General features: G+C 45.1%; 1 protein-coding gene across 2 annotated transcripts in view; it reads left to right on the top strand.

The window, feature by feature from the left end:
- The first annotated feature begins 9,199 nt into the window (after nucleotides 1-9,199).
- Nucleotides 9,200-15,897, top strand: part of zhx2a (zinc fingers and homeoboxes 2a) — a 121,207-nt gene continuing 114,509 nt past the window's right edge. For both annotated transcript variants that reach the window (XM_059973039.1, XM_059973049.1), the window contains exon 1: nucleotides 9,200-9,456. The gene's annotated coding sequence lies outside the window, so the exon portion shown is untranslated. The remainder of the gene's footprint in view (nucleotides 9,457-15,897) is intronic.

The following is a 15,897-nucleotide window of genomic DNA, read 5'->3' as shown; positions in this document are numbered from 1 at the left end:
CCTGGGGAAGAGGCGCTGGCTGTCCACTCTGTCTATTCCTCTTAATATCTTGTACACCTTCGTCATGTCTCCTCTCCTCCTCCTTCTCTCCAAAGAGTAAAGCCCTAGCTCCCTTAATCTTAAATGTTTATGCTTTTAGTAAAAATTAGGCATCTATTAACATGCCAGAAGGAAGCTTCGATGCTCTCAAACCCCAAACAAGACAGTAATAGACACAAGGTAATTTTCCCAGTTAATGACTTTCAAAGCAGCTCATAAATCCATTCCATTTTATTTCTACACTTTCATTTCTGTTGAATGTGTTTATATTTAGGTAGATGAGCTCTGGAGGCCCTTGAGGTCAACTATGGATGCAGCACCATAGCTCTTTAGGTCGATACGCAAGTCAGGGCAGTACAATATGGAGAGCAAGCTGCTGCCCATGCAAGAGGCCCCTTCTCCATGCAGCTGATGAATGCAACGTACAGCGGGGACCAATGCAGTTTGGCACCACTGGGCGTTGAACTCAACATACAGCCTTAGGGTCTCAGCTCTGGACTTTTCCTCAGGACTAATTCTGAAGACTGCCCCATGAGTGGGTATAGCTGCTAGGGTTTTCTTTCCCCTAATTGAGCTGCCAACCATGGCTGTTAAGTCCCATCTGCCCAAAGCAACTGGTTTAAAAGTACCAGTGACCTCCCTTTGACCCTTCTCCTCTCAGAAGAAATGGTTCTGCTGGGCTTGGTAGCTAAGCCACACATGAAGGACAGGAGCCAGACCTGATTGTCAGAACCTATTTGAGATGCACACGATTTGGAGTATTTCATAGGAAGAGGGAGTGATTCTTCATCCACAGCCATGATAACTTGAATAGACATTCTAGTCAGCTATTAAAACTTCACCATTCTGTAGGCAATAACACAACAGATTTAGGACTTTATTCCTTAGCACAGAGGAAGTTAAGGGATGACATAGAGCTATACAAAATCAAAAGGGCAGGGTGAATGTACACAGTCTTTTTCCCAGGGACTAAAAACTAAAAACTAGAGGACATCTGTTTAAGGTGAGAGGAGAAAGATTTAAAAGGGTCATGAAGAGTAATCTTCATGCATAGAGTGGTGTTGGTATTGAATGAGGAGCCGGAGAAAGTGGCTCGGGTAGGCAGGATGATAAAATTTGGATAAGAACATGGATAGGAAAAATGGACCAAATACTGGAAAATGGGACCAGTTTAGTGGACACTGTTGTCAGGATAGACAAACTGGGCCAAAGATTCCATTTTGTGCTGTATTAGTATGACTCAGATGGAGATTAACACAGTAACCATCCTCTCTGTCAGCAGCTGGCTTCAGCTGGGAGAATAATTGGGAGTAATAATTCATGAGAGAAACGATGGGCCAAAGGGCCTGTTTTTATGCTGCATTACTCCATGACTTTATTACCAACTGACCAATGTGATCCTGCAAGGGGAAGGGCCCTGTTTGACAGAAATGAGGAGAAAATTTCCAGCCAGAGGGTGGTGGATCTCTGAAATTCTACACACCAGAAGACTGTAGAGCACTATTCATTGATTTTTGGGCATTATGGAAATAACCGGATATTGAGATAGTGCTGGAAAATGTGTTGTAAACATCAGGAACTGTAAATGAACTGTGCATGTGCAGATAGTAAACAACAAGCATGAAATAACAATATAATAGAATCCTTAAATCTCCTTTTGTTCAAGAGACTGATGATTGAGGGGTAATAACTGTTCTTGACACGTACAAACAAGCTGGATGAACTCAGCAGGTCAGGCAGCGTTCGTTGAAACAAGCAGTCAATGTTTCACGCCAAGACCCTTCATCAAAACTGAAGAAGGAGGGGGCAGGGACCCTATAAAGAAGGTGGGGGGGGGGGGAGGGTGGAAGTTGCCAGGTGAAAAACCAATCAGAGGAAAGATCAAGGGGTGGAAAGGCATCAAAGGTCACCTTTCCTGCCTATCCCTTCCTTGCTTCCCCTCCCCCACCCCTTGATCTTTCCTCTGATTGGTTTTTCACCTGGCAACTTCCACCCTGCCCCCTCCTCCTTCAGTACTGACGAAGAGTCTCGGCCCGAAACGTTGACTGACATCCAGCTTGTTTGTACGTGTCTGCAGTGTACTCTGTGTGATAACTCTTCTTGAACCTGGTGGTGCAAGTCCTGAGGCATCTGTGCCCTTTACCTGATGGCAGTGGCGAGAAAAGGGGATGGCCTGGGTGGTGGGGATCTCCAATGATCTACGCTATTTTTCTGTGGCAACACTTCATGTAGATGTGCTCAGTGGTTGGGAGGGTTTTACCCATGATGTACTGGGCTGAATCCACTAGCTTTTGAGGGATTTTCAAATCAAGTGCATTGGTGCTCCAATATCAGACAGTAATGCAGCCAGTCAGCACGCTCTCCACCACACATCCATAGACGTTTCGCAAGGTTTTTAATGACATGTTGACTCCACAGACTTCTGGGGAAGTAGAAGCACTGTTGTGCTTTCTTTGCAATTATATTTATATGATGAGTCCAGGACAGGTTTTCTGAGATAGTGACACCCAGGAATTTAAAATTGCTGACCCTCTCCACCTCTGATCCTCCGATGATTACTGGCTCACGGGCTTCTCCTGAAAACAATCAGTTCCTTGGTCTTATTGACATTGAGTGAGAGGATGTTGTTATTACGCCAAGTTTTCAATCTCCCTCCTGTATGCTGATTCATCACCACCTTCGATACAGCCCACAACAGTGATGTCATCAGCAAAGTTGTATCTGGCGTTGGAGTTGTACTTAGCCACACAGTCATAGGTGTAAAGCTGGGGTCGAAGTACACATTCCTGCGGTGCTCCTGTGTTGGTGGAGATTGTGGAGGAAATGATTTTGATAATCCGAACTACCTGAGGTCTACAAGTGAGGAAATCCAGGATCCAATTACACAAGTGGGTATTGAGACCCAGATCTTGGAGTTTTGAGTCTTGAGGGGATGATGCTCTCAAATGCTGAGCTGTAATTGATAAGGAGCATCCTGATGCAGGCGTCTTTGCTGTCCAGACATTCCAGGGTTGTGTGAAGAGCCAATGCGATGGCATCTGCTGTAGACCTGTTGCTTTGGTAGGTGAATTGGAGCGGATCCAAGTCACCATTCAGACTGGAGTTGATATGCTTCAGCACCAGTCTCTCATAACAGTTCATCACTGTGGAATTAGTGCCGCTGGGTGATAGACTTTGAGACTGGTTACAACGCTCTTTCTGGGCACCAGTATGATGGAAGCCTGCTTGAAGCAGGCGGGTACCACACACTGCCGGAGTGAGAGGTTGAAGATATCAGTGAGTACACCAGCCAGTTGGTTAGCACAGGTTTTCAGTATCCGGCCAGGTACCCTGTCTGGATCAGGTGCCTTCCTTGGATTTACTCTCTGGAAGGTAGACCGCATGCCATCTTCAGATACTGAGACACAGCGGTGTGCAATAGCTTCTCCCTGTTCACAACTTATTTAATAAAGACTGTAACAACCTTGGTGTAGTCATTTAGATTCTCAGATGAGTTCTTGAACGTGGCCCAGTCCACTGACTCAGGACAATCCTGTAACCATTGTTCTGCCTCCTGCAACCACCTATTAGTTGTCTTGATCTCTGGAGCCTTGCTCTTTAGGATCTGTCTGTATGCAGGTAGTAGGGCTACAGCCAAATGATCCGACTTGTCAAAACGCGGTCTCGGAAAGGAACAATAGGGATTCCTTATCTTAGCGTAGCAGTGGGACCTCCGGTGCAACAGTGATGTGTTGGTGATAATTAGGCAGGATTTTCTTCAAACAGGCCTGGTTAAATTTGCCAACTATAATTTGAATGTGCTGTGATGAGCATAATTTCACAGAAGTCCAATTTTACACAATCTCCATCCCTGACAGCTTAGAAACTTGCAAATAGAATCTGAAAAGTAAACCTAACAATGTATGAAAACCATGGAATTCCTTCCAAAAGAACTTTTACTAAAGCCCTTAACCATTCCAGTTGGTGTAGATGTTTGGCTGAAATTACAAATTATCTCCTGACTTATGTCAAACTTTCCTAGTCCTGCCTTAGGAAAGGATGATGCAAATTGTTTCAGATCCCCTCTCTCAGAAATGACAATGGGGGCCTAAAGGGGTTTTACTGGTTCTTTATTTCTTACCATAGACACTGCCTGACCTGCAGAGTTCTTATGTACGTGTTACTGTTTCTGTTAAACCTTGGACAACACCCAAGGTAATTTTCTCCATGAAGTAGGCAATTTCTACTGGTTGTTCGCTAGAGATTGTGCTTCAGTGTGTGCACAATGTTGAGACATCCGTCCCAACCAGAAACATTTCACCTATTTTTCTCCTGTGCTCAGAAAGATATCTTCCTAGAACCCTGTCTAATCTTATACTCTGCAGTTAGCTTTATTTTCAAAACCCAGGCAAATTCAACAACTTGTCAGCATCAATCACCTTCATTTATACTGTCTTCATTTCGTTCCAATCTAGCTATTGATTTACAGTATATTACATGAAAAGTGTAGGGGATGGGGCGGGGGTGGGCAGACAGTTGGAGGGAAGAGGGAAATGGCCAAGCCATTGAAGGGTGTGGTTGCCTGTTGTAATGGTTTGCCTTTCTCCATGGGATTTCATCCTAATAGATGGGAAATTGCTGCCCTTGCTTATTCTGTGAGCTTCCTGTGCACCCTCATGTGAATGACAATCTGATCAAACAGAAAGACTGGGAATAACATGAATGCTTCCCTTGCATCCAGTGACTTCCTAGTCAGTTTGGTGTATGAAGGGATGGCACTGTAGGTGATCTTGATGGTGGTATAACAGTGATCAAGTGTGTTGGCTCCTTCAGGTCCACTGGTGATACATGAATGATTGTTGTTCAGGGATTTCTTCAAGCTGGCCTGGTTGAAATCGCCCATCAGAGTGCACAGTTTCCGATCAGGTTACGCTGTTCAACTCCTCCTGTGCCTGCCTGACGCTGGCCCGAGGTGGAATGTGCCTACCAGGATGATGGTGGAAAACTCCCTCGGCAGATAAAACGGGCGACATTTGACTGTTGTACGTTCGAGGTCAGGAGAACAGGACTGAGGCAGAATCGCCACGTCTGTGCACCACCATGAGTTCATCGTAAAGCATACTCCACCTCCTCTGCCTTTAAATGGATGCACTCAGCCCAATGAAGGTGCGCTGATGTACTTCACCCTGGTTTGAATTGTGCTGACTGGTCGTTGCGTCTTCTGACCGTGCCTCTTTAATATTTCTACCGTGCCATGCTGCAGTACAGAAGGAGCAGCAGGAGTCACTGTGAAACTGCTGAGAACAGTGAGCTTGTGTGTAGGTGGTGATTGTGTCGCTGCCTCTCCATCTTATGGAATGTCCCGTGTCTGTGTATACACCCACAGGTCTTTCCCCAGCTGTAGATTTCACTTGAGCGGAAGCTTTGATGTCAAAGGATGACATCTTTCTGAGCACAACAAAACCGGTAACATCACCCTCTTAGCAAAAACAAAATTATTAGAATCCTAAAGGAAACTATACAGCTTCACCGGTTCCTCTTTATTTGACTTAAAGCAGATTCAAACATCCACCTGGCCACCACTTCCAGAAGAAATAATGATTAAAGCGTTATAAATTAGACTGAAATTGAAATTAAAGCAATGCTCCATAGGTCAGGCGGCATCTGTGGCGACAGAAAAAAAGCTGATCTTGCTCCATCCATAAACTGTCCACAGATGCTGCCGGACTGCTGAGGGTTTCCCCGCATTTGCTGCTTGTATTCCAGATATCCTGCATCTGCAAGGGCTCTCCGTGTGCAGAAATTGTCATAATTCTGAAATGTTTCATCCAGCTAGATTTTAAATTGCATTTCTACAATTGAAATAGAATAGGCTGTAGATTCTTTAGTAAGCATAGAGGATCTCAGCGGGTCAGGATTTCATACATTGAAGCAAATGAGACATTGACACTTTGGGTTGAGATTAACCCTGCATCAGGACAGTTAAATGTTGTGAAAAGGGTACAAAATGGATTTCAACATGATGAATGGAAGCATGCCCTCAAACACCAGATTAACAAACCACTAACGTCATAAGATGTAGGAGTAGAATTAGACCATTTGGTCTATCATGTCTGCTCCATCAATCCATCATGGCTGATTTATTATCCGTCCCAACCCCAATCTCCTGCATCTTTGACACCCTGAATAATCACAAACCTATCAATCTCCACTTTGAATATATTCAATGACTCGGCCTCCAAAGCCATCTATGGCAATGAATTCCACAGATTCACTACCCTCTGGCTGAAGAAAATCCTCCTCATCTCTGTTCTAAATTGATGAAGGCTTTGCCTTCTTGTCCTAGGCTCTCCGACTATAGGAAACATCCTCTCTTCATCCTCTCTATCTAGGCCTTTCATTATTTGATGGGTTTCAGTAAAATCCCTCCCCCCGCCCCACCCATTCTTCTAAACTCCAGCAGGTACAGGGCCAGAGCCATCAAACACTCCCTATATGTTAACCCTTTCATTCCTTTGACCCTCCTCTGGACCTCTCCAATGCCAGCACATCTTTTCCTAGATAGGGGGCCCAAAACTGCTTAAAATACTTCATACAGTCAGACCAACTACTTATAAAGCCTCAGCATCACAGTCTTGATCTTATATTCTAGTCCTCTCAAAATTGCATTTCCCTTCCTTACCACCAGCTCATCCTACAAGTTAACCCTTGGGAAATCCTGCACAAGGACACTCAAGTCCCTCTGCACCTTCGATTTTTTAATTTTCTTCCCATCTAGAAAATAGTTTACACCTTTATTCCTTCTACCAAAGTGCAAGACCATACACTACGTGACACTATTCCATCAGCCATTTCTTTACCAATTCTAATCTGTCCAAATCCTTCCGCTGACTCTCTGCCTCCTCAAAACTACCCAACACTCCATCTATCTTCATATCATTTGCAAACTTAGTCAGAAAAACATCAATTCTTTTGTCCAAATCATTGGATATATAATGTGAAAAGAAGCAGTCCCAACACCAACCCCTGTGTAACTCCACTATTCACTGGCAGCCAACCAGAAAAGGCCTCCTTTATTCCTGTTCTTTGCCTCCTGACAATCAGCCAATCTTCTATCCATGGTAGTATCTTTCCCATAATACCATGGACTCTTATCTTATTAAGAAGCCTCATGTGGCATCTTGTCAAAGTCCTTCTAAAAATCTAAATACACATCATCAATTGATTCCCCTTGTCTGCCCTGCCTGTTATTTCCTCGAAGAATTCCAACAGATTTGTCATGCAAGGTTTCCCCTCAAGGAAACCTTACCATCTTTGGCCTATTTTATCACGTGCTTCCAAGTACACCAAAACCTCATCCTTAATAATGGACTCCAACATCTCCTCAACCACCGAGGTCAGGCTAACTGGCCTATAATTTCCTTTCTTTTTCCCCACTCCCTTCTTAAAGTGACATTTGTAAATTTCCATTCCTCCGGAACCACTTCAGAATCTCGTGATTTTTGATAGATCATTACTAATGCCACCATAACCACTTCATCTACCTCTTTTGGAACTCTCGGGTGTGTATCAGTTGCTCCAGGTGATATATCTACTGTCAAACAAGGGAAAATCTGCAGATGCTGGAAATCTGAGCAACACAAACAAAATGCTGGAGGATCTCAGCAGGCCAGACAGCATCTAGGGAAAGTACAGTCGACGTTTTGGGCCAAAATCCTTCGGCAGGACTGAGGAAAAAAAGCTGAGTAGATTTAAAAGGTGGGGGGGGGGGGGTGGGGAGAGAGAACCACCAGATGATGGGTGAAACCTGGGGGAGGGATGAAGTAAAGAGCTGGGAAGTTGATTGGTGAGAGAGGGAAAGGGGATGGGAAATCAAGAAGGAAGTGGAGGGGGGGGGCTATGGGGGGTGTGGGGAGACTTGGCCGGAAGTTTGAGAAATCAATGTTCATGCCATCAGGTTGGAGGGTTCCCAAACAGAATCCAGTCTTAGTGTGGCCTTATCCCGACACTGCAGGAGGTCATGGGTGGACATATCGGAATGGGAAGTGGAATTAAAATGGGCAACCACTGGGAGATCCCGCTTCATCTGGTGCACGGACTGGGCGAAGCAGTCTCCCAACCTATGTCGGGTCTCACTGATGTACAGCAAGTCATCCTAAGCAGTCCTTCCAGGTGAGGCGACACTGCATCTGTGAGTCACTTACTGTGTTTGGTGCTCCCAGTGTGGCCACTTGCACATTGGTGAGAACCGCCGTAGATTGGGAGATAATTCTGTTTGGGGAGCCTCCAACCTGACTGCATGAACATGAATTTCTCAAACTTCCAGTAATGCCCCCCAAACCACCACCCCTTCTCTCTCCATTTCCCTCTCTCACCTCATCTCAGCAATCAACTTCCCAGCTCTTTACTTCATCCCTCCCCCTCACCTGGTGGTTCTCTCTCCCCTCCCCACCCCCCACCTTTTAAATCTACTCCTCAGCTTGTTTCCCTCCCCCCAGTCCTGCCAAAGGGTTTCAGGCCGAAGCGTTGACTGCACTTTTTTCCCCACAGATGCTGCCTGACCTGCTGAGTTCCTCCAGCATTTTGAGTGAATTATCTACCCTCAGAACTTTCAGCTTCCAGAGCACCTTCTCCTTAGTAATAGCGACTGAGACTCAACTCTGCTCGGATCTTAGCAGAAGCTGGGAGGCGATCTGTTAAAGTGATAAAGGCCTGAACCCACGAATTCCTCGAGGGATTGGTCTTTTGCTTCAGATTCAGATACCGCCAGAAGTGAGGACCCGCCAATGACCAGAAACTTTGACTGGTTTCTCCCTCCAAAGACGCTGTCCGACTGCCCGAGTTCATCTGCCCTTTTAGTGTTTCCTGCAGATTCCAGCAGTTACAATTTCATTGTCGTTGCGCAACGCATCGCACACTGTAAACATTTAGAGATATGTATGCAGACCCGCAACTTGTTTTTTTACAAACCGAAGTTACAACTGGATTGAACTCCGCAAATCGTCGCGTATCAAATACTTTACGCATTTCAAAATAAGTACTTAGTTTAAAAAGAAGTCGTAACTTTATTCATCACCCGTGCCTTTAAAAGTATCTTCCCCTATTTTGCCAACCAAACTTTGAAGTGGAGAAATGCGTCATTTCTTTACGTAAGGGGGGGGGGGGGGGAGAGGCACGTGGTCGGTATCAACAGTTCTCTGCAAAGCAAGTTCCCAGGCTGGGATGAGAGATGTGACAGAGGAAGGACGGCGCCGCCGAAGAGATGGCAACGTTGCCTCCCCCGGTACACACGGCGAGGGAGGTGGCCGCTTGCATCGTATGCAAATACCGGCGCTGACGTTGGGGTCACGTGGCCGGGCGCGGGGGCTGTCTCCCCGATGTTGCTACATTCCGTGCTGCGATTCATTGTAACCAGGAGAAGCGCTACAATGTATCCAGGTAGGAAACTTTGGCCGGCTGACGGCGCGGGTGCGGGAGGGCGGACTGGTGCTCGTACCCGCGCCCCGACCACCGCCACTCCGTCCCCCAACCCCCTGCTCTTCCCGGGGCCGGGGCCACAGGCAGCGCGGGAGCCGACTGAAACATGTCTCCGGCTGGCCGCCTCGTAACATGGCGTCCGCGTCGCCTTGCTCCCGGCTCCCCCTCACATGCTGTCCGCCCTCTGTTCCTTCAGAAGTGCGGGCGGGGAGGTGGGGGAGTGAAAGAGTGCTTGCAATCTCCTGATTGTGACGGGGAGAGAGGAAAAGGGGTGCGGGTGAGTGTTTACCGTATGGGAGGGGGCCGTCTACGCAGGAGAATGAGGGGCTTGTTGGGAGAGCTGAGGGTGTGCGTGGATTGGGGGGGTTGGAAGGACGGAGCATAAGGGGTAAGGTGAATGGCAGTGGGAGGGGTTGGGAGATGGTTTGTGGAGTGGGAATGGCTTGATGGACTGTGAACTAGGGTAGTAATCTATGGTTGCCAACGAATTGGGGTATGGATAGTGAGTGAAGGGGATCAGGAATGCTGGAAGTTGGATTTATCTAAGCTTGGCCATCTAAAGCACAGGCGTTTCCCCTGTTAATCTATGAATGAGCCAAAGGCTACGACTGGCCGGAGCCCCAGTGTCTGGTGACGAGCTACTGGGTTGAAGAGTGTAGGGTTTTTGTTCACTTACTGTGTTGGATTTAAGTTTTTCCAAACTCTGTCCCTTGCCAGAGGGTATGAAGAGACAATTCTACCCCTCTCCCACTTGGTGCACAGTTGCCTAGGTGGGTTGTTACTTGCCTTGCCCTCCTAGGTCTCAACAGTCACTCTCTGTGACTCAGGTTGTTCCTCTCTTATGGACCTTCCGTCCTTTTACACTTCCATCACTGCTCTGAAAGTGATGCATTTTGTCGTCGTTTCCTTTAACTTTGCGACCTGAATGTGGATCGGAGATGATGGTGGAATCAGAATCTCAATGTCTCAGAGACATTAAGACAGAAACTCCAGTAGGCAGGATTTACGGAAGTGGGTTAGATAGGACAGAGTGGGCTGACGGGTCGGTTTCTGTGCTGTATGACTCTGTGACAGCAAAGATACATGTGTGAGTTGTTGTGCCTTTAACCTTGTGGCGCGGTTTCCTCAAGCTAATCTGGTGAAATATTGGAAACAAGGAAAAAGTTCAATTTCAACACTGAACGCACTAGTGTAGTTTCTGAAACATTGTGAGTAGTTTGTAAACGTATTAACTCTAAAGGGAATCATTGGTTAATCTGGTACTGTGTGAATTGTTTATCCCTGAATAAGCTTCCAAGTCATGAACGTTGTGTGAATACCATCTGGCGCAGGGGTCTGCAACCTTTTTGCCTCTGTGGGTGGGATCGCATATGAGTGAGCGGACAGTGGGCCAGATAAGTGCCATTAAAAACTTGGAATATGGGATTTATTAAATACATCTAGTTATTTATTGCCTCAAATTAATGAATAACACTTGCTAGAAAATCATTTGTGCTTAAGGTGGCCTACTCCTGGTCTAGTGTTTAATATGCTTTATTCCATTAGCTCAAGTTATGGCATAAAAACTGCAGAAACAAGAAACATTTAATTTATATAAATGTACAGCTTGTATCAGATCACTGCATCCTCCCAGCCTCCGAACTTCAGCAGATCAGATCTTTATGAACCTTGCATAAACACTCCTTGTTCTGACTTTGTATTGACTGTAGATATATCAATGTGAAATTTGGTGTTTTCTTGGACATAAGTTGAATTTGAATGAAATTTAAGGGGGTCATGTTTTGATAAAAGAGTTTTTCTTCTTGGCTGACTTTGCAAAGGTCTTGTCACCAGTATGGGGAGGTACAGTTGCATATTCTCAGTATGTATCATTCCATCACTGGGCCTGATGAATTACACGGATGTCTACAACATCCTCGTTCCTGACCATTAGTTGAAGGCAAAGGCTATTCGCAGTTGCAGCAAAAGCAGAAACACTCATCAGATCTGGCAACATCTGTGGTAAGACAGTTCATGCTTTGGGTTTAAGACCTTCCATCAGATCTAAATTCCTATTCTGACAAAGGGTCTTTAACCAGAAAGTATACTTGCATTTCTTTCTCTACAAATGCTGCCTGACCCGCTGGGTGTTTCCAGCATTTTCTGTTTGCAGTGTCTGCAGTTCTGATTTTTGCTCTAGCTTCAGCAGTTAAACATTAACAGTTTCCAGTGGTGCTCCTGCTGATATTGGAAGTGTCTTCATTGAATACCCTGTTGATTCTTTGTCTGGACCGTATCTTCATGTGGTTTAACTATTTGAACAGACTGAATTGAAGTTAGAGATTTCAAGGTTTGAAAAGATAACATTGTAAGCTGAATGGACAGGTACATGGTTAAGAAGGGTTTAGAGAGAGATGGGCCAAATGCAGGTAAATGGGACTAATTTAGATAAAGAAACTTGGTCGGCACCCAAGGGACCCATTTCTATCCTCTGTGACTTGAGACTGTAACACTTGAGCACAGTTCCAACGTAACGTTTCACATCTGGGTTCCTGAGCAAATCCTTGGTTGAAAAGCTTACGCTGGTTACTGCGTTGAAGAATCATTTAGACTCTTAAATTGGCAGGATATTGAAGGATATAGTCCTAATGGGACACGTGGGATTTGTACATTTGGGCAAAAAAAAATCAGGGCGGATGTATCGTGCTGCAGGCAGTGTTTCTGTGTTGTACAACCCCGGCTCTGGTTCTCGGCCTACTGAAGAGGGCTGGTCATTTGGAAGGAAGAAGCATCACACTATTACTTCATCTAAAACACAAGAAATTCTGCAGATGCTAAAAATCCAGAGCAACACACACACAAGGTGCTGGAGGAACTCAGCAGGTCGGGCAGCATCTATGGAGAGGAATAAACAGTTGATGTTTCGGGCCAAGACCCTTCGAAACATTGACTGTTTTTTCATTTGCATAGATGCTGTCCCATAAGCTCTTTCATAATGCTGAATTTTTGTAAAATCATGTGTTCAGCATCATTAATAAGCTTAGACTGTTTACAAGAGGTGTGATGTAATGAAGTATTCTGAATTATATCCTGGTGCAGGGCTTTGACTCGAAATAAGAACCATCTTTGTCACAGCAGATGCTGCGCGACCCCCCCCCCCCAAGTTCTTCTCACAGTGCCTACTCTTCGCCCCAATTTCCAGTGTCTGCACACGTTTGTAACGTCTGAACAGAACGCGCAGAGATCTAAGAAAATAGTCTTACAAATAGTGAATGTCGTGCAGCAATTATGTGATATAACTGTTCTTGTGTTTTAACTGGAGTAGTTAAATATGAACAAATGTATCAGACTATTGTGAGCAGTGATGTTGCCTTGCATGTATCTTTCTGCATGTCCAAACGTGTATTCTGTCTGGTAGACTGGTCAGTGCTTAACACACTTCATTTTGGATGCGAGATTGTAAAGTATGAGAGATGACAAAAGTTGTGTTTTAAGGGTCTCCGTTCTCTAGGTAACTTCTAACAGGTGGTATTTGATTACCGACATTCACCTTGAGGAAAGCTTGGACTAAATATGTGCTCATCTTGGCTTTTTGAGCATTACCATGAGTATTTTATAAATGACTCAAAATACATTGGGTGCGAATTTTATGACTGTGTATCTACGCAAGTTTGTAACTGTCGAGTGTGGACTTCTCATACGGGCTGTGACGGGAACAAATCTGAACACCTTTGCTTCAGAGCAACTTGGAAATGTCTGGTTTTTGCATATTTTGAGATCTTCGTACTCCGATTTTACGGTTTAGTATATTATTTGAAATTGCACATTTCTGCTTTAGTTAAATTTTTTTAGCAAGTGTAGCCTTAGGTAGGGTTTATGGTGCACTGATTTGAGGGTTATTGGGGCTGCCAGATGGAAAGGGGACAGCACAAGATTGTCAGCTATGAGGCATGGTCGGAGCCGGACAGAAGGGTTCAGATCCTGTCACGGCGGTTAACTAAACGATGCAGTAGTCTTTTTAAAATCCCTGCTGTTCACCAGAGTAATGGTGAGGCAACGCTATTACAGCTCTGCATCTCGGAGTTCAGTTCCGCCACCATTTGAAAGAAGTTCATGAGTTCTCTGCGTGATTCGCATGGGTTTCCTCCAGGTGCTCTGGTTTCCTCCCACAGTCCAAAGGCGCACTGTCTAGTAGGGTAATTGGTCAATGCAAAATGCCCTGTGACGAGGCTAGAGTTAAGTAGGTGGGTTACTGAAAATTCTGTTTCGATGGGCCAGAAAGACCTGTTCTGCGTTGTATCTCTAAATAAATAAAATACCTTTTGTTCACTAATAAACCCTTTAAAAGAGGAAGGCTGCTTTTGCTAGGGCTGGTCTACGTGTGACTCCAGACACAACAGTATGCTTGACTCTTAACAATTGCCTTGTTTGAGAAGGGTGCTATGTTTGGCATTGCAACTGATGTTCCACATCCGGTGGTGAATCAGCAAAATCTGAGTGTGGTACGCACTGTTTTTACATTCTCCTGACCTGCAGTTTGTGTTTTTAAACTGTAGCTTATTATTCTTGCAAAAGTAAAAAGGGTAAATGTCTTCTCAACTTGTTGTGGCTGTGAACTTCCTGCATATGTGTGTTCAGGTTCTTCACTGGCTGGTGAGCAACACTCTATGCGGTGGATCTAGGGACTACTCAAAAATGATCGGCGCTTTGATGTAATTGATTTAGAAAACGTAGAAATCCGAGTTTAAATTTGAAGTTGCGTTAGTATACACAAAGCACACTTGTGCATCAGTGTAGTGAAAAACCCGAGTGTAGCAAAGTGACACAGACATAGCATCGTACAAACAGCAGTCACAAGAAAGATGTCAATAAATGTCAATTAAACCATTTCTGCAAGCAAGAACACAATTAGAGCAAAAAGTTTATCTTATTGCCAAGTGATCAAGGTGGTCATAGCGAACACAAGAAAGTCTGCAGATGCTGGAAATGCAAAGCAACTCTCACAAAACGCTGGAGGAACTCAGCAGGTCAGGCAGTACCTATGGGAAAGAGTAAACAGTCAACGTATCAGGCTGAGACCCTTCTTCAGGACTGAGAAGGAAGGGGGAAGGTACCTGAATAAAAAGGTTGATATAGCGTTGCTAACTTGTAGTGATTATGAGTGTGCTGATTACTTCAACTACCAAATGGTTGAAAGGAAACAGCTCTTCTGTTGTGGGTGACTTTGGCTTTCTGCCAGTGGCAGCTGTGGGACAATGGCCCCAGCTAAAGCGCATTGATTATTGGAGAGGAGGCATGAGACTACAGTTGCTGGAATCTAGAGCAAGAAGTCAAGTCAAGTCTCTTTTATTGTCATTTCGACCATAACTGCTGGTACAGTACACAGTAAAAATGAGACAGCGTTTTTCCAGGACCATGGTGTTACATGAATGACACAGTACAAAAACTAGACTGAGCTACGTTAAAAAAACAACACAGAAAAAAAAAACTACACTAGGCTACAGACCTACCCAGGACTGCATAAAGTGCTCAAGGCATTACAATAAACAATAAATAGGACAACAGGGCAGTGAGGTGACAGTCCAGGCTCTGGGTAGTGAGGAGTCTGATAGCTTGGGGGAATAAACTGTTACATGTCTGGTCCTTCGGTGCCTTTTCCTAGACAGCAGGAGGGAGAAGAGTTTGTATGAGGGGTGCATGGGGTCCTTCATAATGCGGATGCAGCGTGCAGTGTAAATGATCCGCTGCAGCGTCTTGCGATCCGAGATGGTGCAATTTCCGAACCGGGCAGTGATGCAGCTGCTCAGGATGCTCTCAATACAACCCGTGTAGAATGTAATGAGGATGGGGGGTGGGAGATGGACTTCCCTCAGCCTTCGCAGAAAGTAGAGACACTGCTGGGCTTCCTTTGCTATGGAGCTGGTGTTGAGGGACCAGGTGAGATTCTCCGCCAGATGAACACCAAGAAATTTAGTGCACTTAACGATCTCTACCGATGAGCTGTTGATGTTCAGTGGGGAAGAAAGTATATTGCTGGAAAAACACAGATCAGGCAGCACCTGTAGAAGCAAAGGAACTGATGACCCTGAGACCCTGTATCGGAATTGAGTGCAGAGGGAAAATGTCCTCTATGGAGGTGAGGCAGAGTTTGGAAGATGATTGGTGCACTTTGCATATAAAAATAAGTTTTAATTATGTTCTGCCTTTCATAGTTTAGCTGTTGGAAATGTGAGATTATTGTGTTCTGTGTTTGACCATGACATGCCTTACTCCCAGCATGCCACGATGCAGTGATCAGACCTGAAATCTTCTCGATTCAGGGGATGGACCGAACTGCTGATTCAGAAAATGCAAAAGGTGCTCTGATGTGGCGGTTTTGTCAAATACGTGTTCCTCCAACCTAGAACACAATCAAATGCAGTC

This window comes from Hypanus sabinus, chromosome 1, assembly GCF_030144855.1.
Source record: "Hypanus sabinus isolate sHypSab1 chromosome 1, sHypSab1.hap1, whole genome shotgun sequence".
NCBI lineage: Eukaryota > Metazoa > Chordata > Chondrichthyes > Myliobatiformes > Dasyatidae > Hypanus > Hypanus sabinus.
Note: the sequence above shows the minus strand (reverse complement) of the source record. Positions and strands in the feature narration are given on the sequence as shown.